The 25645-nt window shown below is 42.2% G+C and overlaps 1 protein-coding gene across 5 annotated transcripts in view; it reads left to right on the forward strand.

Annotated features, from left to right (window-relative positions):
- MGAT5 (alpha-1,6-mannosylglycoprotein 6-beta-N-acetylglucosaminyltransferase) overlaps positions 1–25645 on the forward strand; it is a 362412-nt gene that overhangs the window by 83859 nt on the left and 252908 nt on the right. For 3 of the 5 annotated variants that reach the window (XM_037017057.2, XM_037017059.2, XM_073241356.1), the window contains one exon: positions 9260–9413. The exons of the other annotated variants lie outside the window; for them this stretch is intronic. The gene's annotated coding sequence lies outside the window, so the exon portion shown is untranslated. The remainder of the gene's footprint in view (positions 1–9259; positions 9414–25645) is intronic. 5 annotated transcript variants of the gene reach the window in all.

The raw sequence follows: 25645 nt of genomic DNA on the forward strand, positions 1-25645 counted from the left end.
TTTTGGTCTAGTGATGGTGTCCTTAGCTGTACAGAAGCTTTTTAGTTTGATATAGTCCTACTTGTTAATTTTTTCATTTGTTTCCCTTGCCCGGGAGATATGTTCATGAAGAAGTTGCTCATGTTTATGTCCAAGAGATTTTTGCCTATATTGTTTTCTAAGAGTTTTATGGTTTTATGACTTACATTCAGGTCTTTGATCCATTTTGAGTTTACTTTTGTGTATGGCATTAGACAGTAGTCCACTTTCATTCTGTTACATGTAGCTGTCCAGTTTTGCCAACACCAGCTGTTGAAGAGGCTGTCATTTCCCCATTGTGTATCCATGGCTCCTTTATCATATATTAATTGACCATATACATTTGGGTTAATATCTGGACTCCCTATTCTGTTCCACTGGTCTATGGATCTGTTCTTGTGCCTGTACGAAATTGTCTTGATTACTGTGGCTTTGTATTAGAGCTTGAAGTTGGGTAGTGAGATCCCCCTTGCTCTATTCTTCCTTCTCAGGATTGCTTTGGCTATTTGGGGTCTTTTGTGGTTCCATATGAATTTTAGAACTCTTTGTTCCAGTTCATTGAAGAATGCTGTAGGTATTTTGATAGGGATTGCATTGACTCTGTAGATTGCTTAAGGTAGGATGGCCATTTTGACAATATTAATTCTTCCTGGCCAAGATGAGTTTCTACTTGTTAGTGTCCTCTTTAGTTTCTCTTAGGAGTGTCTTGTAGTTTTCAGGGTATAGGTCTTTCACTTCCTTGGTTAGGTTTATTCCTATGTATTTTATTCTTTTTGATGCAATTGTGAATGGAATTGTTTAACTGATTTCTCTTTCTGCTAGCTCATCGTTAGTGTATAGGAATGCAACAGATTTCTGTGTATTAATTTTGTATCCTGTAACTTTGCTGAATTCAGATTTTAGTCTAGTAGTTTTGGATGGAGTCTTTAGGGTTTTTTATGTACAATATCATGTCATCTACAAATAGTGACAGTTTGACTTCTTCTTTACCAAAATCTGGATGCCTTGTACTTCTTTGTTTTGTCTGATTGCTGTGACCAGGACCTCCAGTACTATGTTGAATAAAAGTGGGGAGAGTGGGCATCCCTGTCTTGTTCCCGATCTTAGAGGAAAAGCTTTCAGCTTCTCGCTGTTAAGTATGATGTTGGCTCTGGGTTTGTCTTATATGGCCTTTATTATGTTGAGGTACTTGCCCTCTATACCCATTTTGTTAAGAGTTTTTGTCATGAATGGATATTGAATTTTGTCAAATGCTTTTTCAGCGTCTATGGAGATGATCATGTGGTTTGTGTCTTTCTTTTTGATGATGTCATGGATGATGTTGATGGATTTTTGAATGTTGTACCATCATTGCATCCCTGAGATGAATCCCACTTGATCATGGTGTATGATCCTCTTGATGTATTTTTGAATTTGGTTTGCTAATATTTTGTTGAGTATTTTTGCATCTATGTTCATCAGGGATATTGGTCTGTAATTTATTTTTTTTTGTGGTGTCTTTTCCTGGTTTTGGTATTAGAGTGATGCTGGCTTCATAAAATGAGTTTCAAAGTATTCTCTCCTCTTCTATTTTTTGGAAAACTTTAAGGAGAATGGGTATTGTGTCTTCTCTATATGTCTGATAAAATTCAGCGGTGAATCCATCTTTCCCAGGCTTTCTGTTCTTAAGTAGTTTTTTGATTATCGATTCAATTTCTTTGCTGGTTTGGTCTGTTTAGATTTTCTGTTTCTTCCTTGGTCAATCTTGGAAGGTTGTATTTTTCTAGGAAGTTGTTCATTTCTTCTAGATTTTCCAGCTTGTTAGCATATAGATTTTCATAGTATTCTATAATAATTTTTTGTATTTCTGTGGGGTCCGTCATGATTTTTCCTTTCACATTTATGATTCTGTTGATGTGTGTAGATTCTCTTTTTCTTTTAATTAGTCTGGCTAGGGGCTTATTTATTTTGTTTATTTTCTCAAAGAGCCAGCTCTTGGTTTCATTGATTTTTTTCCTATTGTTTTATTCTTCTCAATTTTATTTATTTTTTCTCTGATATTTATTATGTCCCTCCTTCTGCTGACTTTAGGCCTCATTTGTTCTTCTTTTTCCAGTTTCAATAATTGTGACTTTAGACTATTAATTTGGGATTGTTCTTCCTTTATTAAATAGGCCTGGATTGCTATATATTTTCCTCTTAGAACTGCCTTCGCTGCATCTCACAGAAGTTGGGGCTTTGTGCTGTTGTTGTCTTTTGTCTCCATATATTGCTTGATCTCTGTTTTAATTTGGCCATTGATCCATTGATTATTTAGGAGCATGTTGTTAAGCCTCCATGTGTTTGTGAGCCTTTTTACTTTCTTTGTACAATTTATTTCTAGTTTTATGCCTTTGTGGTGTGAGAAGTTGGTTGGTAGAATTTCAGTCTTTTTGAATTTACTGAGGCTCTTTTTGTGGCCTCTTATGTGGTCTATTCTGGAAAATGTTCCATGTGCACTTGAAGAGAATATGTATCCTGCTGCCTTTGGGTGTAGAGTTCTGTAGATGTCTGTTAGGTCCATCTGTTCTAGTGTGTTGTTCAGTGCCTCTGTGTCCTTACTTTTTTTCTGTCTGGTTGATCTGTCCTTTGGAGTGAGTGGTGTGTTGAAGTCTCCTAAAATAAATGCATTGCATTCTATTTCCTCCTTTAATTCTGTTCATATTTGTTTCACACATGTTTGGTGCTCCTGTGTTGTGTGCATAGATACTTATAATGGTTATCATTATAGACTGACCCCTTTATCATTATGTAATGTCCTTCTCTATCTCTTGTTACTTTCTTTGTTTTGAAGTCCATTTTGTCTGATACAAGTACTGCAATACCTGCTTTTTTCTCCCTATTGTTTGCATGAAATATCTTTTTCCATCCCTTGACTTTTAGTGTGTGTATGTCTTTGGGTTTGATGTGAGTCTCTTGTAAGCAGCATGTAGATGGGTCTTTCTTTTTTATCCATTCTGTTTCTGTGTCTCTTTGATTGGTGCATTCAGTCCATTTACATTTAAGGTGATAATCGAGAGATATGTACCCTATTGCCATTGCAGGCTTTAGATTCATGGTTACCAAAGGTTCAAGGGTAGCTTCTTTACTCTCTAACTGTCTAACTTAACTCTCTCATTAAGCTATTATAAACACAGTCTGATGATTCTTTATTTCTCTCCGTTTTTATTCCTTCTCCTCCATTCTTTATATGTTAGGTTTTTTATTCTATACTCTTTTGTGTTTCCTTTGACTGCTTTTGTGAGTAGTTGATTTTATTTTTTGCCTTTGGTTAGTATTTGGTTGGTCTGCTTCCTTTGTTGTGATTTTCTTTTCTCTGGTGACATCTATTTAGCCTTAGGAGTGCTCCCATCTAGAGCAGTTCCTCTGAAATATCCTGTAGAGGTTGTTTGTGGGAGGCAAATTCCCTCAAGTTTTGCTTGTCTGGGAATTGTTTAATCCCTCGTTTGCATTTAAATGATAATCGTGCGGGATACAGTATTCTTGGTTCAAGGCCCTTCTGTTTCATTGCATTAAAAATGTCATGCCATTCTCTTGTGGCCTGTAAGGTTTCTGTTGAGAAGTCTGATGATAGCCTGATGGGTTTTCCTTTGTAGGTGACCTTTTTTCTCTCTCTGGCTCCCTTTAATACTCTGTCCTTGTCTTTAATATTTGCCATTCTTATTATTATATGTCTTGGTGTTGTACTCCTTGGGTCTCTTGTGTTGGGAGTTTTGTGGGCTTCCATGTTCTGAGAGACTATTTCCTCCCCCAGTTTCAGGAAGTTTTCAGCAATTATTTCTTCAAAGACACTTTCTGTCCTTTTTCTGTCTCTTCTTCTTCTGGTACTCCTATAATGCAAATATTGTTCCATTTGGATTTGTCAGACAGTTCTATTAATATCGTTTCATTCCTGGAGGTCCTTTTTTCTCTCTCTGCTTCAGCTTCTCTGTGTTCCTGTTCTCTGATTTCTATTCTGTTAATGGCCTCTTGCATCTCATCCAGTCTTCTCTTAAGTCCTTCCAGAGATTTTTTTTATTTCTGTATTCTCCCTCCCAACTTGATCCTTTAGCTCTTGCATATTTCTCTGCAGCTCAATCAGCATGGTTATGACCTTTATTTTGTATTCGTTTTCAGGAAGGTTGGTTAAATCTATCTCCCCAGGCCCTCTCTCAGGGGTTGTCTCAGTAATTCTGGACAAGACCAAATTCTTCTGCCTTTTCATGGCGATAGAGGTAGCTGTAAGCAGGTAGTGCATGTTTTAGCAGGTAGTGCATGTTTTAGCTGGGAGAACAAAGTCCATTTCTGCTTCTTGGTCACCTTGCCCTTCTCCCCTGCCTGTGTGATTTACCCGGACACCTGGAGTAGTCTCCAGATTAATCCCCTAGCTGCCGTGGGTGGGGTTGCCATCAGGATTGCCCGGAGCCCTGCTGGGAGTGGCAGGTGCATCGGGTGTGCTCTCCTGTGAGAACAGCACCCCTTCACACCTTGCCCTGGTTTCCTCTGCGTGTGCCAGGTAGCTGCGTGCTGGTGGCGGCCTCTGGGTCTGGCCTGGTTGCTGCACACTGGGAGGAAATTCTGAGTGGTTCCTATGGGCGTGGCTCCTCTCTGGCTGCTCTGCCTATGCACGTGGGTGTGGCCAGTCTCAGACTGTCCTGCTGCTGCAGGCACACCCAGCTGCCGTGGGCGCACATGGTCGCTGTCTGCCTGCCTGGCCGCCACAGGTACACATGCCGCTCTCCAGCCATTCTGCTGCCGTGGGCATGCGTGCCACTCTCTGGCTGCTCAGCCGCTGTGTCAGAGCTGCGCCAGCCAAGGAAATGACTGGCAGGCTGCCTATTGCTGTGAGGGTCTTCAGGGGTGCATTACCACCCAGGGGGCTGGGGTTCCTGAAGTTCCTCAAAATTCTCAGACTGCTGGGTTGAGTGTGCTGGAACTCTATCGTCCAGCTGTGAGGCCCCTGTCCCTTTAAGATTTTCAAAAAGCACTCGCTTTTCTTTTGTCCCAGGGGAGCCGGCTGCAAGGACCCATTTGCAGATTTTACTTTTCCGTTTCTCTCATATCCAGCACACTATTCAGTGTGTGTCTGTGCTCCCAGTGCAGATTACTAGAGCAGATTACTATTTAGCAGTCCTGGGCTTCCACTCCCTCTTTGCTCCAACTCCTTTCCTCCCACCTCAGAGCTGGGGTTGAGGGAGTGCTTGGGTCCCATCGTGCCGCCGCTTGTATCTTACCCCCTTCATGAGATGCTGAGTTCTCACAAATATAGATGTAGCCTGGCAGTTGTACTGTATCCACTGGTCTCTCTTTTAGGTATAGTTGTATTTGTTGTATTTTCAAAAATATATATGGTTTTGAGAGGAGATTTCTGCTGCCCTATTCATGCCGCCATCTTGGCTCCTCCCCTTTGTACTCTTTTTTTCCTATCCCTTTTTATTACCTCTGGTGACAGCTGTTTAATATTAGGAACATTTCCATCTATAGCAGTCCCTCCAAAGTACACTGTAGACGTGGTTTGTGGGAGCTAAATTCTCTCAGCTTTTGTGTATCTGGAAATTGTTTAATCCCTCCTTTAAATTTAAATGATAATCTTGCCAGATAAAGTAATCTTGGTTTGAGGCCCTTCTGCTTCGTTGCATTAAATATATCATTCCATTCCCTTCTGGCCTGTAAGGTTTCTGCTAACAAGTCTGATGATAGCCTCATGGATTTTCCTTTGTATGTGATCTTATTTCTCTCTTTGGCTGCTTTTAATAGTCTGTCCTTATTCTTGATCTTTGCCATTTTAATTATTATATGTCTTAGTGTTGTCCTCCTTGGGTTCCTTGTGTTGGGAGATCTGTGGGCCTCCATGGCCTAAGAGACTATCTCCTTCCCCAGACTGGGGAAGTTTTCAGCAATTACTTCCTCAAAACCACTTTCTATCCCTTTTTCTCTCTTTTCTTCTTCTGGTACCCCTATAATATGAATATTGTTCCATTTGGATTTGTCACACAGTTCTCTCAGTATTCTTTCATTCCTAGATATCCTTTTTTCTCTCTGTGCCTTTTCTTCTTTGTATTGCTCTTCCCTAGTTTCCATTTCATTTATCATCTCCTCCACTGTATCTAATCTGCTTTTAATACTCTCCATTGTGCTCTTTAATGATTGGATCTCTGTCCTAAATTCATTCCTGAGTTCTTGAATATTTCTGTACCTCTGTGAGCATGTTTTTGATTTTTATGTTGAAATCTCTTTCAGGAATATTTATTAATTCAGTGTCACTCGGTCCTTTCTCTGTTGTTGAGATTTTGCTTTGAATTAGGTTCCTTTGACATTTCATATTTGTATGTGGCACCCTCTCGTGCCCAGAACCTCTGTTCTCTGTAGCTGCTCAGATCCTGGAGTGATGTTAGGGGTTGCAGGGGCATTGGTGCTGGTGCCTGGGGGAAGGATAGAGCTGTTTCCTGTTCCCTGGCTGCTATGCCTGTCTCCACTGACAGAACCAGTGGGCTGAACACACAGGTGTAAGCCTCTGTGCTTTGTGTTTGTAGCTGCTGTAGGCAGGGCTTCCCTCTGGCTGGCCTCATGCCAGGGGCTGTCGGTTTACAAGCCAGGTGCAGGCTAGCCAGAAGGAAGACACAGCAGGCTGCATATCATCGTGGGGGGCCTTGAAGCTGCATAGCCAGCCAGGGGGATAGAGCACCTGAAGATTGTTTAAGTTCCCAACTGTCTTGCCAATGGGTTTCAGCCCTGGGTAAGTTCACTATGGACTCAGTGTGACCAAAGAAAATGATAGCAATACATTCTTGGGGTGAAAGGGTTATACGCAACTTTATTAGGTAGCAGGTCCATCACTAAAATCCCATTCACTCAGAGCGAGTCTGCATGCATCAAGCTGGTCTCTGCCTCTGGGCCCCTCTGTCCTTACAACCATCCTCTGGGCCCCTCTGTCCGCACAGCCATTCTGCACAGCTGTCCTCCGGGCCTCTCTGCACAGTTGTCCTGTACAGCCATCCTCTGGGCCTCTGTCCTCAGTGCTGCCACCACTCCAGCCTCTGCTCTGCTCTCCTGCAGCCTTGCATCCCTGCCACCATGTCATGCGCAGAGCACTGGGCAGAGCTCTTTTTATAGCGTCAACAGCCATGTATTGCCCACAGGTGTGCAATGTGCTAGTCAACCATGGCCAGGTGAGAATCCTGGCCACCGAAACTCTCATTTTATCCACACCAACCTGCTGGGCAGAGTGCACCCAGACAATTTTGTCTACCTGTCTTTTTTCCTGAGCAGTAAGCTCTGTACAATCCTTGCCCCTTTAGCAGCCCTCTCGCTGTTAGGAATTCTCTCTGCCCACCCAGATAAGCCAGATATGAATTCCTGTTTTCCACAAGCAGCTGAAATCTCCGTCTCTCCAGGTATTCCACCTGTCTTAGCTTTCCAACCCATTAATCACCAGACCACCATGCAATGCAGGTTTGTGCTCCCAGAGCCCATCTCCAGAGCTAGGTGTTCAGCAGTCCCAGGCCTCCACTCCCTCCCAGCTCTGTTTCTCTTCCTCCCGGTGAGCTGGGGTGGGGGAAGGGCTTTGGTCCTGCCTGGTCACAGCTTTGGTACATTACCCTGTTCTGTGAGATCTGCTCTTTTCTCCAGGTGTATGCAGTCTGGTTCAGCCTTCTTTCCTGTTGCTCTTTCAGGGTTAGTTGTATTAATTATGTTTTCGTATTATATGTGGTTTTAGGAGGAGGTCTCTGTCTCACCCATCATGCCTCCATCTTTAATGCAATCTCCTGCATTCTTTATTTAATAAAACTTTATCCTACTCTCAGCCTCTGGTGAAAATAACAGCATCAATAAGGAAAGGCCCCACTCTTGTGATCAGTGTCAGCATCCACAGTTTCTTAAGAGTAGGGTGCCTGGTGGTCTCAATTGCATCAGCTTGGTGTAGGCCGTGTGCATGGAAGGACCAAGACCTGGCGTGCAACCCTTTGCCCCTGGTGGTCACTTGTGTTCCTCTTTCTCTTTTGTGTCTGTGTGTATGGGATTGGCCTCTTTGTACAGCAACCAAAAACCTCTGATTAACTTGTGACAGAATGATTAACTTAATTCCTGAGCTACCTCTTGCCCAATGTTGAAAGAATGTAAAGCAAGAGTTTTCTGGAAATTTGGAGCATCTCCAACTTTCTCAAAAGTGAAGGATCTGGTTTTACATGGAAAATCATGGGGAAGACCTGGGTTTCTCCATTCTTGCAGTCTGCTCCTGTCTTGTCAAATTTCTCTGGAAATTCTCCTTTATTATTCAATTGTGATATATCAAACTAGTATTTTCCAGGGAATGGGAAGATGTCAATAAGACTTTGAGACTTGGCATTTCTTGAGTGATGGTGGTAAATGGACCGGTTTGAATGCTGAGCTCCGCTTGGAGTAGAATGCTGATTCGTTGAAGCTGATGCTTTTGTGAAATATTTGACTCATCTTCTTGACATCAAGATACTGTTTTGCTCTTTGGAAGGGCTCTATCTGGACAGGTCTTTTAATATTTCCATTTTATTTCCAGAGAGTTTGCTGCTGACTTGCGTGAAAGCATTGCTCTGTGTACCCCCCTCACTCTGAGGAGGAAAGAAAGGCAGCCACGTGACAGGCTGGCATCAAATTGGATTAGGGGTGGGATTGAAGGTCAGTACAGGGGGTAGCCCAAGTGATGAAATGCCATTTTGTCTGATCAGACATTGGGCTGGCTTTAGAAGCATTAAGTCTGGGTGACCAGGGGCAGACTCCTTCCCACTTTAAGGCATACTTCATTTGTTTAAAAAATATTCAAACACAAATATTGGCTCAGGCTCCCTCACAGCTCGAATCCTTGAAGATTCTAAGATCACCCACTCATTCATTCCCCCCATTCTTAGCTTTCACACTGTGGATCACATGACAGGTAGAAGTCTGCCAGGGTTAGGTTTAGGGCTCAGCTGGGACCTGAGCTAACACCTAATACTCAGCCTCTCATCTTAGAACAGAAGATTTAAAAGGACACACTCCCAAGTCTCACTACTTGGATTTGTTTAATGTGTATTTGATTCCAAAGGACTTGGTTATGTGCTTTTCCGTTTTAGATGGTGACCTTAGAGAGGCATTATTTTAAGTGTTCAAGGAAGCTGATGGATTCCAACAGGCTCCATCATCTTTCAGCTATTCTGCGAGAGAAGCTTGTGGAATTGGTGTCTTGTACTAAGTAACATTTTGCCCTCACCTTATGTTTGATTTGTTGCAGTGAGATCAGCAGAAATAAGGAACAAGGTCCAAATCTGACCAGCTTCATTTGGTTTAGCCGAATTCATAGCACCAAGCCTGGACATTATAGTTGTTACAGAGGAGTCAGTAGGTAAAAGATGGATAAGTCTGAAGCTTGTTCACATGGAGATCCGGTAAGCCCAAACTTGATTTTCAGGTTTCGAGTGGGAAATTCCCTGTTGCAGTCCAATACACTTCCAGGATAGAGGGAATGCAGAGAAGAAACGTGAAGGTGAAATAGCTCAGAACCACTTGACAACTGAGAACACAACCATGATGTTACTACTTAGCATGGAGCCCAGGTTTTTCTGTTGGTTGAGGCAGCTTCATGATCTAAAAAATTTACTGTGAATATCCTGCAGGAAAATTAAAGCTTGATGAGGAAATAGTCCTGGGATCTGAAGCATACTAGAGAGACCCAGGTCTCCTTGTGTAAGCAGGTAATATGATGCATTCCCCAGCTATTTTCCCGAGAGTTTCACACCCAGTATAGGAAGGTGATCAATGAAGACAGATTTGGCATTGTTTTTTATGCTGCTCTTTGCCATTTATGCTCTTTAACTAGGGACTTCCCAGGTCCTCAGTGAATGAGGGAGGTGGGCATGGGGTGGTAGGGGTGAGGGCTCTAGAGCTGGGGGTGTGGGGTGGTGTGACTCCTGTGGTAGGTAGGTAGGGGCCGGCTGAGTGGACTGGAGTTATGGAGTCTTGCTTAACACAGAGGTGCTTTTGCCAACAAGTAAGGCCAGTGTGGGCTTGGCAGAAGGCTGATGTCAGTAGGATAATGGGGTGGTGTTTCCTAGGACCCCACTGGTTTGTTTTCTTGTTAGCTATTCAAGGGATTGTGTAAGGAGGTTGTTATCTCTTCTAAGAAGATAAATGTCCCCAGGTAGGATCCTCAGGGGCCCCAGGTGGATTATGCCCAGTGTGGTGTTGGGTAAAAGTTGAATGAATATCTATGATTTGGGGATATGACTTTTAGGACTTTATGCTGTAACTGTTATTATATTCTATTGGGCAGAAGGGGATGGGTAGTTTTGTGTGTGTGTGTGTGTGTGTGTGTGTGTGTGTGTATGTGTGTGTGTAGTGTAGAGTCAAAACTGTGTTTTTGTAGCTGAAAAGAAAGCTTTTTTTGAGCACTGATAGGTGCCTGGAACTGTGCCAAGACAGGACTCTCATGTTACATTGTCTCAGTCACTGTCACTGGATTCTCTATTTTATGTATGTGAAACTGAGGCTTGCAGAAAGCTTAATAATTCACTAGATGAGACTTACCTGGGAGAGTGTAAGGGAAAGTAAGTGTTGGTGGCTGGAAACTGAGCTGAAAGCCACCCTCAAGAGGAAATCCATCACAGAGACACCATGTCAGCCCCCAGTGCAGCTGGAACCCTCAGCAATCACATTTATTAGACTGTTTTATATAAGAAGTACAGTTGAGTGGGGAGCTTCCTACAGTACAGTGCCGCTGCTTCCCAAGACAGTTTGGTTGCTAGTACATTTTCCTTTTAGAAGGCAAGCGCTGGGGCTCACTGCTTCCTGTGGATTTCAGACTTTTAAGGTCAGAAGGAATAAGCCTGGACCTCTGCTGAGAGAAGAGGTCTTTCACTTCCCCAGACTGAGTTCTTTGAGGGCAGAAGACCTGTCTTTTGTATCCTCAATGCTGAGCACCAAATGAGGCCTTCTGTTGGCTGAAGGGGAAACACTTGGAGAGTTGCAGGGAAAGAGTGGGTCATGACGTAGAATAGGATTTCTGTGCCTTGCTCTTTCCCAAAGAATTTGATGTCATCACCAGAAATTGTCCTGAGATTGGTTGAGAACTGGTTCTCAGGCAGGTGGTGTGCATGGAGGGTGGATACACTAGGCAGTCAGGAAGTGCTCACTGTGACTGTGATCACTGGCTGCTCGGCAGTATTATGGGAAACAGGTCCTTGGTCCTTTGCTTGCATTCCTTTCCTCCTAAAGGAAGCTTATCAGAACACATGGGATGTGTCACTGGTGAAGGTGCCAATGAATCCACTCTGACTTCAGACACAGCAGATCATGATACACCTCTTAACATGTTGCCACACTGTGCTTTACAGCGCTGGTTCTGTAAAAGGCACAGAAGAGAAGCTCACAGCCCTGCCCTGTAGGGACGTCACTGCCATATGTTAGACTCTTCATTCATTGTCAGTTCACTGTTACCACAGGACAAGCTGCCCCAGCACTTGGTGGCTTGCAGCAGATCTGCAGGCCAGGTGGGTGATCCTTCTGGTAGGGTGGTTTCACGCAGGTGACTAGGTGGTCAGTCTGCTGGCCTTTCCATATGTTGGGGGGTTGACTGGCTGAGTCCGGTCTTGGGTGGTGTCAGTTGGGACAGCTGAGTTCCCTTCCATGTGGTCTGCCCTCTCGCGGAAGGCTAGCCCACACTGTTTTTGTGGTTCCAAGAAAGTAAGCAGAAGCATGCAGTGAATGCCTTGTGAGACCCAGGTTCAGAACTGGTAAACCATCACTTCTGCCTTTTATCAGCCAAAGCAAGGTGTAAGAACAGTCCAGATTCAAAGGATAAGGAAGGAGACTCTTCTCAATGGGAGTTGCTGTGCAGAGTCTTACTGCAAGGGGCATGGATACAAGGACACCATTCATTGGGGCATTAGTGCAATCAGTCTGCCTCATTCCTTTTACATTCATCCCATAATCCTAGGGGTCCCTTAAGCAATCCTTACTTCTCTTGTTCCATTCTTTATTAACTAAAACTCAGGGAAGACTGTGTACCATTTACTGTGCATAGTCTCTGAAGATGTCGCCAAGGTGAGTAAGACACTTCAGCACTGCAGAAGTTCATGACCAAAGGGATGGGGGATATGGACCTGAAGGTGGACAAGAAGGAGAGGACTGGAGAGAGCCCAAAGTTTAGAGGATTGTGACCTAGAGGAAGGATTGAAACATGTCTGTGGGTGGAGTGGCTTCCCAGAAGAGGAACTCAGATATACCTGGGAGCTGGGGGCAGGAAGTGGTTGGAGAGAAGGGTCAGAAGTGGTGGGGGGACCTCAGGAGCTTGCTCTGGAATCTTGGTTTACTGTAGGGAGGGAGTCATGGGAGATAAGGTTGGGCAAATGTGCTTGGGTCTTGGGCTGGGTGGAAAAGCCTGCCCTTAGGTTTGGGGTCTTAGACACTGTTGATGGCTGAAAGGCAGTTGTTAGCAAATTATTTCTGTTTCCCATTCCTGTGACCTGTGTACTGGAAGGAACATATGGTGTGATGACTGTGTATGGGTGCTTTTCCCTCCTCAGGAGGCAGGAAGGTGAGAAGGTGTAGTTTTTGGAGTCCAAGCTATCTGCTGAGGTGCCCTGGGTGCCCCAGGAGAGTCACGCGGGAGCCGTGGAATAGTGCAAAATTTTGCGAAAACATAGCTACATCTGCCTGACACCACTTAGCTACTGCTGTTAAGTTGTTTGGACCTAACTACTTAGTAAACAGAGCTTTTATTGTTTCTTTTGGTTTAAGGGCATCATGATAAAAATAACTGAATTACAAACATCTCAGTAAAGTGGAAAAATTAGTTTGCAAACCTCTGGTCGAGTTCAGAGTACTGCGTTTGAGTCTTGCCCTTGCCTCTCGTCAGAGGTGTGACCTTGGGGCAGTGAGTTATTTTCTCTGACCGGTTTCCTCATCCATTATGTGGAGATGGCACCTCCCTCTCTGGGGTTATGGACAGGAATAACGAGTTCCTATAAGCAACGTCTAGAAGTGGAGCTGGCCAGCACAAGCACTGACCACAGTAGCTACCCTCGGGCCTTCCCACTGTGAAGTTAGCAAGGCCACAGCTGCTGGGCTCCAGAGGTCAGTTCTGTGAAGGCAGCAGGCACGCAGTCCAGGTGCCCCAGTTGGAGGAAGTGAGGCCTGCAGGGAAGTTCACGAGCCTTTGAGCAGCAAATAGGACTTTATATTCTCCGTGAAAGTGCAGGCCAAGGTGGATGCTGTTGTACATCTTTATGCTTGTCCCTGGAATCCCAGTTCTCCCCCCAGCCTCTTGTTTTAAGAAACTGACTTTTCTAACACAGTGCTGGTTTCAAAGTGATGTATTTAGGCACCTCCATTCATAGTCTGTCTCTTTGCTGTGTGCCCAGCCCTCAGATGATATGGCTTGTCTCTGCAATGGATGTCTCAGGTGAAAGGAGCACGAGATGATCTCTGCCTTTCCTGCACTAAGGGACAGCAGCAGGACAATGAGCTGGGAGGGAGTGTCCCGCAAGTGCCACCAATCCCGGCCACACACCAGGTGGTGCTCTTGTTGGTCATCATAAGCCAATTTGTGATGTTGAGGTGCCCCATTTTTTTTCATTTCCAGTCGGTCTCCTCCTTTTCTCAGGAGGGCATCAGGTTGCATTGGGTTAGATGTTTACTGTCCTCAGCATGTGGCTATGTGCATTCCTGCATGTGTGTGTGGGGGGGTGACACTATTGTGTTCTCTGCAGCAGTGATCTGCCTACTCTCCTCCTCAGTCTGCTCTCTCCTTCAGTCCAGTCTGCCTGCTCCCCTTTTGTCCAGGGAACTTTTTCTTTCTCCATCTCCACAAATGTCCCTCTGACTGCTTTTCTCTCTGACTTGTCACTGGGATTTGGCTGTGGCCTCATTTCACATTCTGATCATATGCTTTTTGGATTCTGGCAAATCTCTTTAGCATTTGTTTTTCACCTTGGCACGCTATTCTGTCAGCAGTTCAGTGAGCCCTTTCCAAGCTAATTTCTCCCCATTTGCTTTTTAATTAGTTTTTCTCTCTTCCACTCCTCTGGCCTGCCTTCCTTCTGTGGGTAACCAGTACAAGTCCCACTATTTCTGGCACGCTTTTAAGAAAATGTGGGCTGGAGGAATGCCAATCATGGTTATTGTTTCCAGGGTGGTGGCTTCATCTTGAAATTTTCAGTTTATTCGTTTTCCATCTCACTGTGTAGTACAGTTTATGCCATTTGTAGGCATTTCATGATCTGCAGTAACTTTCCAGAGGCAGAGACTTGGTATCTCCCTTGGAGTATTTGTTGGAAAGGGTTCGTATTTTAAAAATAAAGTGTTCTGTGTAATGGTTAACCTGTATCTTTAAGTCTTCCAGAAGACAGAGCAGGCTTCCATTTATAGATTATAGATTCAGGCACAGTCCATAGAAAACCAGAAATGTTAATACCTTTAGTATCTATGTATATTTTGGGGGAAATAATGTTCATAGCTTTTATCAGACTCCTTTAGGAATCTATGACCCCCAAATATTAGAACTCCCTGCAAGGGTTATTTAGAAAGCCTGTAGAGCTTTGAAATTATAATATGTGATCTGGAAGACAAGGATAGAGGCTACAGGAGCAGATATCTGTTTCTAGTGAGGATAAAACCCTTATTAGGCACCTTGGGGTGCACAAGTCCAGATAACTACAGCTATGACATCTAAACAAGGGGTGGTCATGCAGGAGGTTGAGATTTGTTTTTGAGAGTCCCTCCTACACCAATCCACTGGGTTGACTGCGATAGACTTAGATTTTTAATGGAATAAAAGAGAAAAGTTAAGTGCCTTAGGAATGTCCATTCTAAAGCATAGCACATCAAACTCTTTCCTCTGTGACAAGGCAGCTCAGGTCTTTGGAGCATCATGTAGGCTGTAAGGTGGTTATGGGTCTCTGCTGGAGTTCCTACATCTTTGCTACTCAAAGGGGATGAACAAACTGGTAGTATCATTGCCACCTGGGAGCTTGTTTGAAATGCAGTATCTTGAGACACACTGACTCTGTATCTACAGAATAACCGGATTTCCAGGTGATTCTCGGGCACATTTAAATTCAAGGAGCAAAGTTCTAGGCTCAGCCTGTTTCATGGCAGTAGCTAGATCTCTCAAAGGCATTGTATCCTGGCCATTGTCCCTGAATGTTTTAGATTAAGTTCTGATTTCCTATTGCTTTTATGATAAATTCTAATACAGAGTAATTTAGATACATATCTGTATGCCTGTATGTGATTTGATTTTGTACCTTTCTGTGAATGTTCACAAGCAAATACATTGATCACAAAAATAATCCTTTCTTGCCTTTCTGCTTGAGGTATGGGACGGGAAGATAGCACCATGTTTACCTTATGCAATCACCATAGAAGGCACTGGAGGCAGAGACACTGGTTCCCTCTTTTAGAAGTGTGGTCCAGCGAGATACACATATCAAAGGGTCATTTCATCTTATTAAACTATATCCTATGATAGTGTTAGGGAGAAAGATAGACATGAAACTGGGTGGAGAGAGAATAAAGCCAGTAAAGCTCACTAAAAGGGACTCAAAGAGTTAACCAGATAAAACCAAGGAGCCAGAAGTGACTCATAGAGTTAATTAGTTAATTAGTTGAAGTTTCAAAGGCCAAGAGTGACTTGGAATGTCCAGATATATTCTCCAGATAAAAAACAATTCCCCAGATAAAGAAATATATCAAAGCGTAGCTGGTGTCTTCATTGTACCAATTAGATCAGCCTCCAAGGCCAGAGATTGTCAATCAAGGACTTCTCTGCCCTACCCCATGAGGCAGAGCAGGGAAATGGGACAAGGTTCAGGCTGTTGTAAAATCTACTTAGCCTGCTAAAAAGGCCCAGTTTATTCTTTAACTTAATCTTATGTTGTTCTTCCTCTTCTTCAAGCCCCTTAATCAATTAAGTAACTTTGTGACCAAGATTGAAGCTAGACCTCTGAAGTGTAAATAAACTTATATAGACAAAGAATGACAAGATCCAGATCAACACAGTCACCTAAATAACCCTATTCTTAAGGCAAAACTTCAAAGGAATTATGAATCACCTGTATACATCATGCCTTATGTTAACCCCTACCCAAAAGGCCCTGTGAAACCCAGATCCTAAACCCTTAAGCACACCTTCTCTCTGAGGTTGCCTGCACTCTCCTTTGAGTGTGTGTGCACTTTTTGCCTTAAATAAAGACTTCTTATGGCTCAACTTACTACGTTTTGTGTCTGCGCTCTTCCAGTGCTAAACATACTTGTTACTTTGCTATATCATTCTATTTTCCATACTTAAGCTCATGTGTTCACTGTGTTTCTGTTCTACTCCAGATAATTAGGGAGGGGCTACTGATAGCTCTGATTTGGGCTTTGCAAGTTCCTTTCACCTGGGTAACCTGGACAGGACTGCAGCTGTACGATCATGCTCTTCAGTAGCCTGCCTGAAAAAATCTCCTTTCTTTGCCTTTGGGAAGTTCTTAGAACATAGTCTCACTCCATACAGTGCTCTGTGGCTCCCCCAAAACCTGAGGTGGTAGGGACTTAGTTCCCATGCTGTGCAGATCCAAGTGGACACTGGATGCCAAGTGACCCTGGCTTTAGGAGTTGGCAAGGGATATGCCCTATGCCAAGCAGGAATTCAGTGAGCTTCCCTTTCATGCATCTTTTCTTCCTTGCTTTCTGCTGCCTGCAAGGCAGCTGCCATTCCCTACTGTTCTTGCTTCCTTACCTTTCACTCTGACTTTGCGGTCTCTCCGAACTGAATTCCTTCCCAGCAATAGCATAAGGAACCTGATGGTGAGTGGATTAGTGTATGTTGGAGGGTGGGGGTAGGGAGAACAAACATCAGTGTTAACTGATAGGTTGACAGCCCTATATGATAAAGACATTTTTAGAGTTTACAAGAATTCTGCCCTCTTCATGGAGCTGCCCTGATGCCTTCAGACTGAATAGATTGCAGCTTCTTTCTTGTCAAGTAAGTAGCTTAAGTAGTTGTTTGTGTAGTTACAGTCTTGGTGTGTAACCTGAAGATGTTTGTTGAGTGCCTTTTCTGCTGCTCTGCCCCTTGGCTAACAATTCACCTTGCCATTAAGTGGGATGACATCTACCCACCATGACCTTTTGTCCTTGTGACCTGAACTTGAAGGCATGCTATATTTCAGTTTAATGGTTTTCCTTCCAAATTGCCTAGCTAAAGCATGGTCGCTAATCTCTGTAGCAGAAATAGCTCCACCCGAAGATTGGAGGTGAATTTTGACTCTCTTGATGCAAGTTTCTTAAGGGTTTCACAGAAGAGAGAAGCAGTGACCCTATAATATTTGCTTTGTGTTTACAAATGTGGAACAAAAACTATATGGGAAACCAGGTGTTTGCAATCAGCCTATTGCTTTTTTTTTTTAACTAGAAGCTCTTTTTCTATACCCTGACTAGCTTTTCCACACTCCTTTGCTTTGGAGTGAAACTTGAGATCAAATTCTGTGATCACTTACTAGCTGGGTGAGCTTTGGAAGTGTAGTTAGCTTATTCTCTGAACCTCGTATGTTAAATGGGGAGCAAATATTTCAAAATGGTTATGAAGAACAAAGTGAGTTGGTACATACAGTTTCTAGTAGACTCCATGCAATCATTTATTTGTTGTTGAGTGCTTAGCATTTAGCTGGCAGGGTTGATGGGTACTAGGTACTAGGTAGGTACTATGTTGAAAAACACCGATGAATAAAAGCAACAAACACGACTTGCCCTCCTTGAATCTTGTATTCCTTCAGTATATGACTAAACTGAAGTTCTAGGCAGCTAACACAAAATGTAAAGTAGCCTGTGTAGGTTCTGTGGAAGATTGGAGAGCCATGCCTCTGTACTCTGTTTCTGCCAAGATCCCCCGTAACTCCAGGGGGAAATATGTACCCAGCCTGGGTCAAATAAACCTTTGAAGCTGAAATCAGTCAGAGGGAGAAATAAAGTGGGAGAATTCCATTTATTGCTTACAAGCAGTCATCTATTCTTGCTTGCCTGTGTCTCTTGCAACCCAGCTACAAAAAACACTCCCACCAAACCTCTCCCATCCAGGTGCCCACTCGCTTCCCACCCTCTTGTAATCACCTATTGATATGGAGATGGCTACTTCTCTCTACCCCTTGGAAACACCTATTGATATGGAGATACATGAAGGCCAGGTGAGAGATTCTGGAAATATTGCAGTTCTGCCCACATCCTCTCACAGAAAAGGGGTCAGTGTTACCAAAGTTTCCCATTTTTTAGGAGATACCAGAAACCCAGATTTTTATGTGGAATCTCCCTCTTTTTCAAATGTTGACAACTAATTTTTTTAAAAAAATCCTTACCCAGTTTCTAGTCTAGCGTCAAATAATAAAGGTATATCCTTATCAACAAATGTGATTTTGATGTTGTACCCTCTCTGGCCACTTTACCATAAAGCATGACTCCATCCTCCACCTCGTCTTCTGTTCATAAGACACATGCCCAGTGCCTGTATCCAGGAGCCATGGCTACACTGTCCTCCTTGTGAATCAGGGGCTGCACAGTAAGAAACCTGACTGTAGCATGACCACCTGTCTGTGAGGCAAAATAACTTAGAAGGCCTATCTTGGATTGAGCAAGGGGGTTGGTCTTGTAACTACTATGTTCTAATTACCATTGTTACTTGAACCCAAACATGAAAACCTGAATTAGGGTGTTGTAGAGACTAGCTCTTCTTGGCAGGACCTGCATTTATATTCATTGTCTGCAGGGTTTGGCATTTGTGAGCACTCAACTTCTGAGCTACAAATTTTGCCTAAAACAAATAAAAAATAGTACTTTTCAAAACACGTTAGCACCAGCTTCTTTGTCAGTATCACATTGTTATAGACTGCGTACTAAAAAGCCGAACTCGAACACACATCAGCTTACCTTTGAATTGCATTGTGTGGTTCCTGGAGGTGAACTTGGCAGGGAAGTCTTCCTCAACAAGAGTAGTCCCTGGATCCTCTTCATGATTTTCTTCAGCATCTCCTGTGGCCTTAGGCTGTTCTGGTTCATGTCTGGTGTGAACTGCTATATTCTTTGGTTAGTTCCAGGTGCTTTGGTGTGGCAGTTGCTGGTGCTAATAGGTTGTCACATCTATAGTTGTGGAGCTTGGTAGGTGGGAATGAGCCACATTTCTTAAAGGCCCAAGGCAGGGAGGAATTGGATCCAGTAAATATCAGGCTCACAGTGGTGATTTCTAAATGAAAAAATTAGCACAAAGTTGGAAGGATTTATACTGAGGGAGTAATTTTTCTGCTAAAAGGAAAAAGAGCCAGGATATTCTTAGTCACCATTTCAAGGCATAATCAGAATGGCACTGAACTAGTGTGTGATCAGCCACGGGAGCATCACTCATTACAACATTACGTGGGATTGTGCACTTTTAGGTGGTTATGGGAAAAGAAGAAAAAATAAACAGGAGTGAGCTGGAAGGTAAGAAGGGGTTTTGCTTTGAAGGGGAAGGTGAGGATTCACAGGAAAGTTGAGAAGGATTCTTAGCATTATAGATGTATAAACACTCAGAATCAGCTTTCGGCAAATTATAGGGTAAGAAAAACCCCAATTAAAATCCTTGTTTTGGTGAAAGTTGCCTAAGGTCCTCAGCCAGAGGATACTACACAGTTGTCTTTCCCTGGAAATATATATATCTATATGGCATTTCCTGAATGTATCTGACCATACCACAAGTGATGTTACTGATTTATAGCCTCTTAGCTCTAGATTTGTCACTTTTTCCTGCTCTGTGAAACTGGATCTGGGCCCCTTAAATATTTGTCCTTTGCTTTTGGCACAGTGGTAAGCTTTGTCAGTAGAGGGTGACGGAGAGACATTGCTGGAGGAAAGGGTTTTAGTTCCTGATTCTGTGTGCTCTGTGGGAGGGCTTTTCCAGGCTGTGTGTCCTCTCCAGTGTCCTGTTCCTATGGCAGAAGCACACAGTGGCCAGCAAGCCTTCCCTGGCAGCCCCTTGGGTGATGTTGTGGCAAAGTGCCGCCGTTAAGATACCTCCCCATGAATACCTTTACCTGGTACCTCAGAGGACACATTCCTAGCATATTTGGCCAACTAGCACCACAGTGGTTTCTGTGCCCTCTCCAACAAAGTGAGGATCTCTGCCTTGGGGGTGGGGCCTCTTCCTTAGGTGCCCTATCTCACTTGCAGGGTAAGAGGCGCTCATTATAACTGGTTTTCCTGTTTGCTTTTGAGTTCCTTGTATACTTCTTACTAGTCAATCTCTTGTTACCCCAATCCCTGGTTGAAGTTAATAGTTGTTTGTATTAAGCTTTTCTTATTCAAAATACTGGGATTTCCATCTCCTAATTAGACTCTGACAGATATAGCACACCCTGAAGAAAAAAAGGATTGTTAAGAAAAATTGTGATAGGCTCTGAAATAGGCAAAAAAGGTCATTTAATATCGAGTGTACCCTTCTGGGTTATCTATGCCTTTCATTTTCTTTAAACTTGTATACTTTGTATACTTTGGCAATTTGTAGAAAAATGATAGTAATAGAAATTCTTGTTCATGGATATGCAAACTAATTTTGTCTAGTGGAGGTGTTATCTATCATTCCAAAGAAACCAGTTTTATATAAACAAATTTATTTCAACATTCCTGATTGCCTACATATGTGTGTGTTCTTTGCATTCTCTTTTATTGTCATACCCTTCTGTTTCCTTCTTTAATTAATGAGCTAAATAAAATCTTTGAGATATGTTCATTTTATATGTGTAAGAGAGTCATGATTTTATCTTTAAAAAAACAAACCCTGTAATGGCATGATGTAGTAAGGAGCTCATGAGATATGCCCACTTAGATTAAAATATACTGTAGATAATGGTGATATGAATTGCTAGAAAAATGATTTAATGTACTTTTAATACTTTATAAACCAAACAATAAAATAGAGAAGTAAAATTTTATTTATAAAGAAAAATAAAAAAGCATTACAATTATGTTTTGAAAATAGATGATCATATTCATAACATAACCACAGACTGGGAGAAAATACTTGCAACTCATATCTGACAAGGGACTTGTATTAAGAATGTATTAAAAACTCTTCCAACTCAGTAACAAAAAGACAGCCCAATTAAAAAATGGGCAAGGAATCTGAGTAGATAACTCACCCAAGAGAAACACAAATAGCCAATAAATAAATGACAAGGCTCTTACCATTGTTAGTCATCAGGGAAATGCAAATCAAAACCACAGTGAGATGTCACTTTTTATCTACTAGGATAATTGTAATAAAAAAGATAATAAGTGCTGATGAGGATGTAGAGAAATCAAAACCTTCATACACTGCTGGTTGGAATGCAAAGTGTGTTGCTATTGGAGAAAAAGGTTTAACAGTTCTTCAAAATGTTAAACATAGTTACGATATGACCCAGCAATTCTACTCCTCCCTGTAAACCCAAGAGAAATGAAAACATGTCCACATGAAAAGCTGGGCATGAATGTTTGCATAGCATCTTTATTCATAATAGCAATCAAGTGATGAACAGATAAGCAAAATCAGATACTGCTCTACAGTGGAATATTATTTGGCCATAAACAGAATGAAATATACTGGTATCTGCTACAACAAGGATGAACCTTGAAAACATGCTAATTGGAAGAAGCCAGTGACAAAAGACCACATGTTATCTGTTTCCCTTTGTATGAAACTTCCACAATAGGCACTTCGATAGAGACAAAAACAGATTAGTGATTGCCTAGGGGTGGGAGTGAGGATGGAGGATTAGGCAATGATAACTAAAGGGTATGGGGCTTCTTTTTGGGGTGTTGGAAATGTTCTAAAACTGATTGATAGAGTCACACAACTGTGAATATTAAAAGCCATTTTACACTTTGAATGGGTGAATTGTATGGTGTGTGAATTAATTCTCCATAAAACTGTCACCAAAAAACAGTAACTAAGACTAATAAAATAGTCAAATAAACCACATTCCTCAGTGGTGGGTGGTCAATGCTGCCTGTACATGAATGTGCAGATCCATCATCCTCATGGCGGAAGATCTTCTTGGGCTTTCTTTTCTGGTGTCCTCTCTTAGAGAACTTTTCTGTTTATTTCAAACAATAATTTCTTACAGGGAGATTATTGCAAAGTGAAAGGAACCCTGGCACGGTTTGCTGATGGGTGTTCTTCCTGCCTCCTCTCCAGCTTTGGGAAGCAGCCGGGAGAATGGATACGCTAGCTGAACCTTTATTTTTCCTGTTCTTTTATCACTGCCTAAGTGTTTAATGTCTTACTTTATATCTTTTTCTCTCAGGATCTTGTAATGGTGGCTGTTGAAGGAATCTGCATATTCGTAAATTAACTAACTTACAAATGATACAGAGCCAAAAATGGTATCTAGAGCTTTTATTGACAAAAACCATCCAAAGAAGAACCAGTAGGCTAGAACACTGGGCCAAAGTAACAATAAAAAATGTTCTGGAATAAACAGGAAGTCCTGCAACCCAGGTTCAAAACAATCAATTAGATCAACCCAGAATGGAGAAGACCTGGCTTAATTCCAGTTATAAATAAAACTGTTGATTTTAATTGGGGCGTGGTGGGGAGGCTGAATAAGAGCCAAAGATTGCAGTGGCTTCCAGAAAATTGACTTCTGGTTTTGTTCACACCCCAGGTCAACCATTTACTAACTGAATGACCTAGAGCAGGCTACTTGACCTCCTATATCTCAGTTTCCTCCTCTGTAAAATGGCAGTAATAGTACTTCCCTTATAAAGGTGTTCTGAAGATAAGCCAGGTTAATATTAGTGAAGCCTTAAATAATATGTACCTGGCACAAAATAGGCATGTTATGATGATGATGCAGGTGACAGAGTTAAAGAAGTGGGGATTCCACAGAGAAGACAAGTAGTGATTCTACAACATTTTGCTACGCTGATGGACAGTGACTGTAAAGGGGCATATAGGTTGGACCTGGTATAGGGGAGAGCCTAGTAAACAAAATATTCATCATGTGTAGATTAATGATAAAAAAAAAGCAGTTCCTGTGTGGTGACCTCCAATGAGTTCTACACAATGATATAAAGGGCATATAAAAGTGTAAGCATAGGGTCTGTTTGTGTTTATACAGAGGATCAAAGCCTAATTTGGCTACCCCGAAAATGAACTAAGATACAATATGAAAAAGAACTTCCAACATCAGCACTCTCGGGAAGACTCATGCCAGAAGATGACCATCAAAAAACCCCAACAAAGATCCATGCACTGCTACAGGTGTAGATGCACTCATCCCACCAGTTCCTGGACTTGCCATGGGAATGAAGAAGGAGATATCTAAGCTGGCCTGTGCATACAGCAAAACAACAAATTTGACTGGATCTAAACTGTTGGAACTCAACCAAGAGTTAGGAGAAGTGCAAATTGTAGCGCTCCAAAATCTTACAACTACAGACTATTTACTGTTAAAAGAACATATGGGATGTGAACAGTCCCCAGGAATGGGTTGTTTTAATTTGTCTGATTTCTCTCAGACTGTTCAAGTTCAGTTAGACAATATTCACCATATTATAGATAAGTTTTCACAAATGCCTAAGGTGCCTAACTGGTTTTCTTGGTTTCACTGGAGATGGCTGGTAATTACAGGTATGCTTTGGTTATGTAACTGTACTCCTATTATGTTAATGTGTGTGTGCAATTTAATTAGTAGTTTAAAACCTATACATGCTGAAGTTACTCTACAAGAAGGTATGTCAAAGAAATAATCAATCTTCCCAGGTTTTCTTCCACCTGCTACTTCTATAGCTTTTCTTCTTCCTTCCTAATTATAACCCTTAAGTAGAATTCGTGCCTCATATCGAATTTACCGAGTATCATAATTCTTCCAAGTGGTAAAGACACCTCAAGACAAATGCTGGGCATAGAAGCCACAGGGCATAAAATATGCAAAGAAATAAAAAGCTAACCTTTTCAAACAATAAGGCTTCTCTCTCACTTACCAACTTAATATTTCCCTGTATGGCCCCGGAAGATGACTGGTTAGCCAGAGACGGGTAAGATTCCTCAAGGGAGGAACAACCTAAGACAGGCACAGTCGCAGGGGGGCCATCAGATGAGAAAATGGGGATCAACAGTGGTGAGGCTTAGAACCCCACCCCCCCCCTGTTCTGAGAGAAATCTTCTGCATACGTGGATGTTTTATTGCCCTTGTCTAGCTTGGATGAACATATAGTCTACAGGCACACACCTGGTCATCTACATTTGCTCTCTTCAACACTAAACTATGTTTTCTACCTTTATCTTGTATCTACCTACCACTTCAGCATTTTATTAAAAATAATAATAATAAAGAGAGAAATGTGGTATCCACATATAAATCAAGTATAAAAATCAAATGAATATTCATATTTGAACTGACTGTTTATAGTTCATAACGCATGATCAAAACCAAAATCCTCTGTGATGACTGCCCTTGTAATGTTCACCATGTAACTTATTGACTATGTAAGAATTTTTTCTCCATGTAAGAAATTGTTCATTATGCTTCAGAAGATTGGAGACTGATGAAAATTAGGCTTGGGGTGGATTAATGATTGTGCATTGAGCATTGACCCCCCTATACAGAATTTTATTGTGGTTAACAACCATTTGATTGATAAATATGAGAGATGCCCTCACAAAAAAAAAAAAAAGTACACACTTCCAATTGTAAAATAAATAAGTAACCGGGATGTAATGTATAGCATAAGGAATATAGTCAAAATATTGTAACAACTTGGTATGGTGATAGCTGGTACCTAGAATTATCATGTATATAAATGTTAAATCACTGTGTTGTACACCTGAAACTAATGTAATACTGTGTGTCAACTACCCTTCAATAAAAAAAAAAAAAAGAAGTGGGGATTCCAGGTTAACGGTTATGACAGTGCCAGTACTTGGCAAGAATCAGATCCCACAGGGAACACTGGGCTCTGGGTAACAGAATCAGGCCGGGGAAGTCAGGCCGGGGGTGGGCCTGATGGGGGAGGGACTGGGAGATATGAAGGCAGTTTAAGCAAATAATTACTGAGTAACTTTTGTGGGAAAACGTATGTGTTAGATGTGGGGACAAAAACCTCCCATCACATATGTAATATGGAGTAACCTTGGGCTTACCAGAACAGGCACCTGGGTTAGGACTGTAATAGGAGGGCTCTGTACTTTACTGGTATCTCGGTCTCAGGTTCCACATATATAAAATGGATGTTTTTGTTGGCTGTGAGGATGAGTTAAGATTTACTTAAAGCAGCTAGCTGTTGCATAGTGAATATTCAAGAAATAGTACCTCTTATGTAACATACTTAATAATCGGGAATGAGACACACAAAAATAACTATGGCATAGATGTTAAATAAAAGTCATGAGAGGTACAGGGGTCTCTGGGATTTGGAGAAGGGAAGGAGCTTGTGTGTTTAGAGTCTGACAAGGCAGTGTTTTATTTGAAAATGGCCTTTCTGTGAAGATTGGGATGGAGAAGGAGGCTATGGTGAAGAGGTTAATTCTGATTGTCAGTGATTTTGTAGAAGGGGCCCCTGTGGGTATGGAGAAGGTAACTACTTTTTAGTTCCCCTTCTACCACTTAGGATTCTTGATATGTTTGTTCCATTT

This window comes from Manis javanica, chromosome 7, assembly GCF_040802235.1.
Source record: "Manis javanica isolate MJ-LG chromosome 7, MJ_LKY, whole genome shotgun sequence".
NCBI lineage: Eukaryota > Metazoa > Chordata > Mammalia > Pholidota > Manidae > Manis > Manis javanica.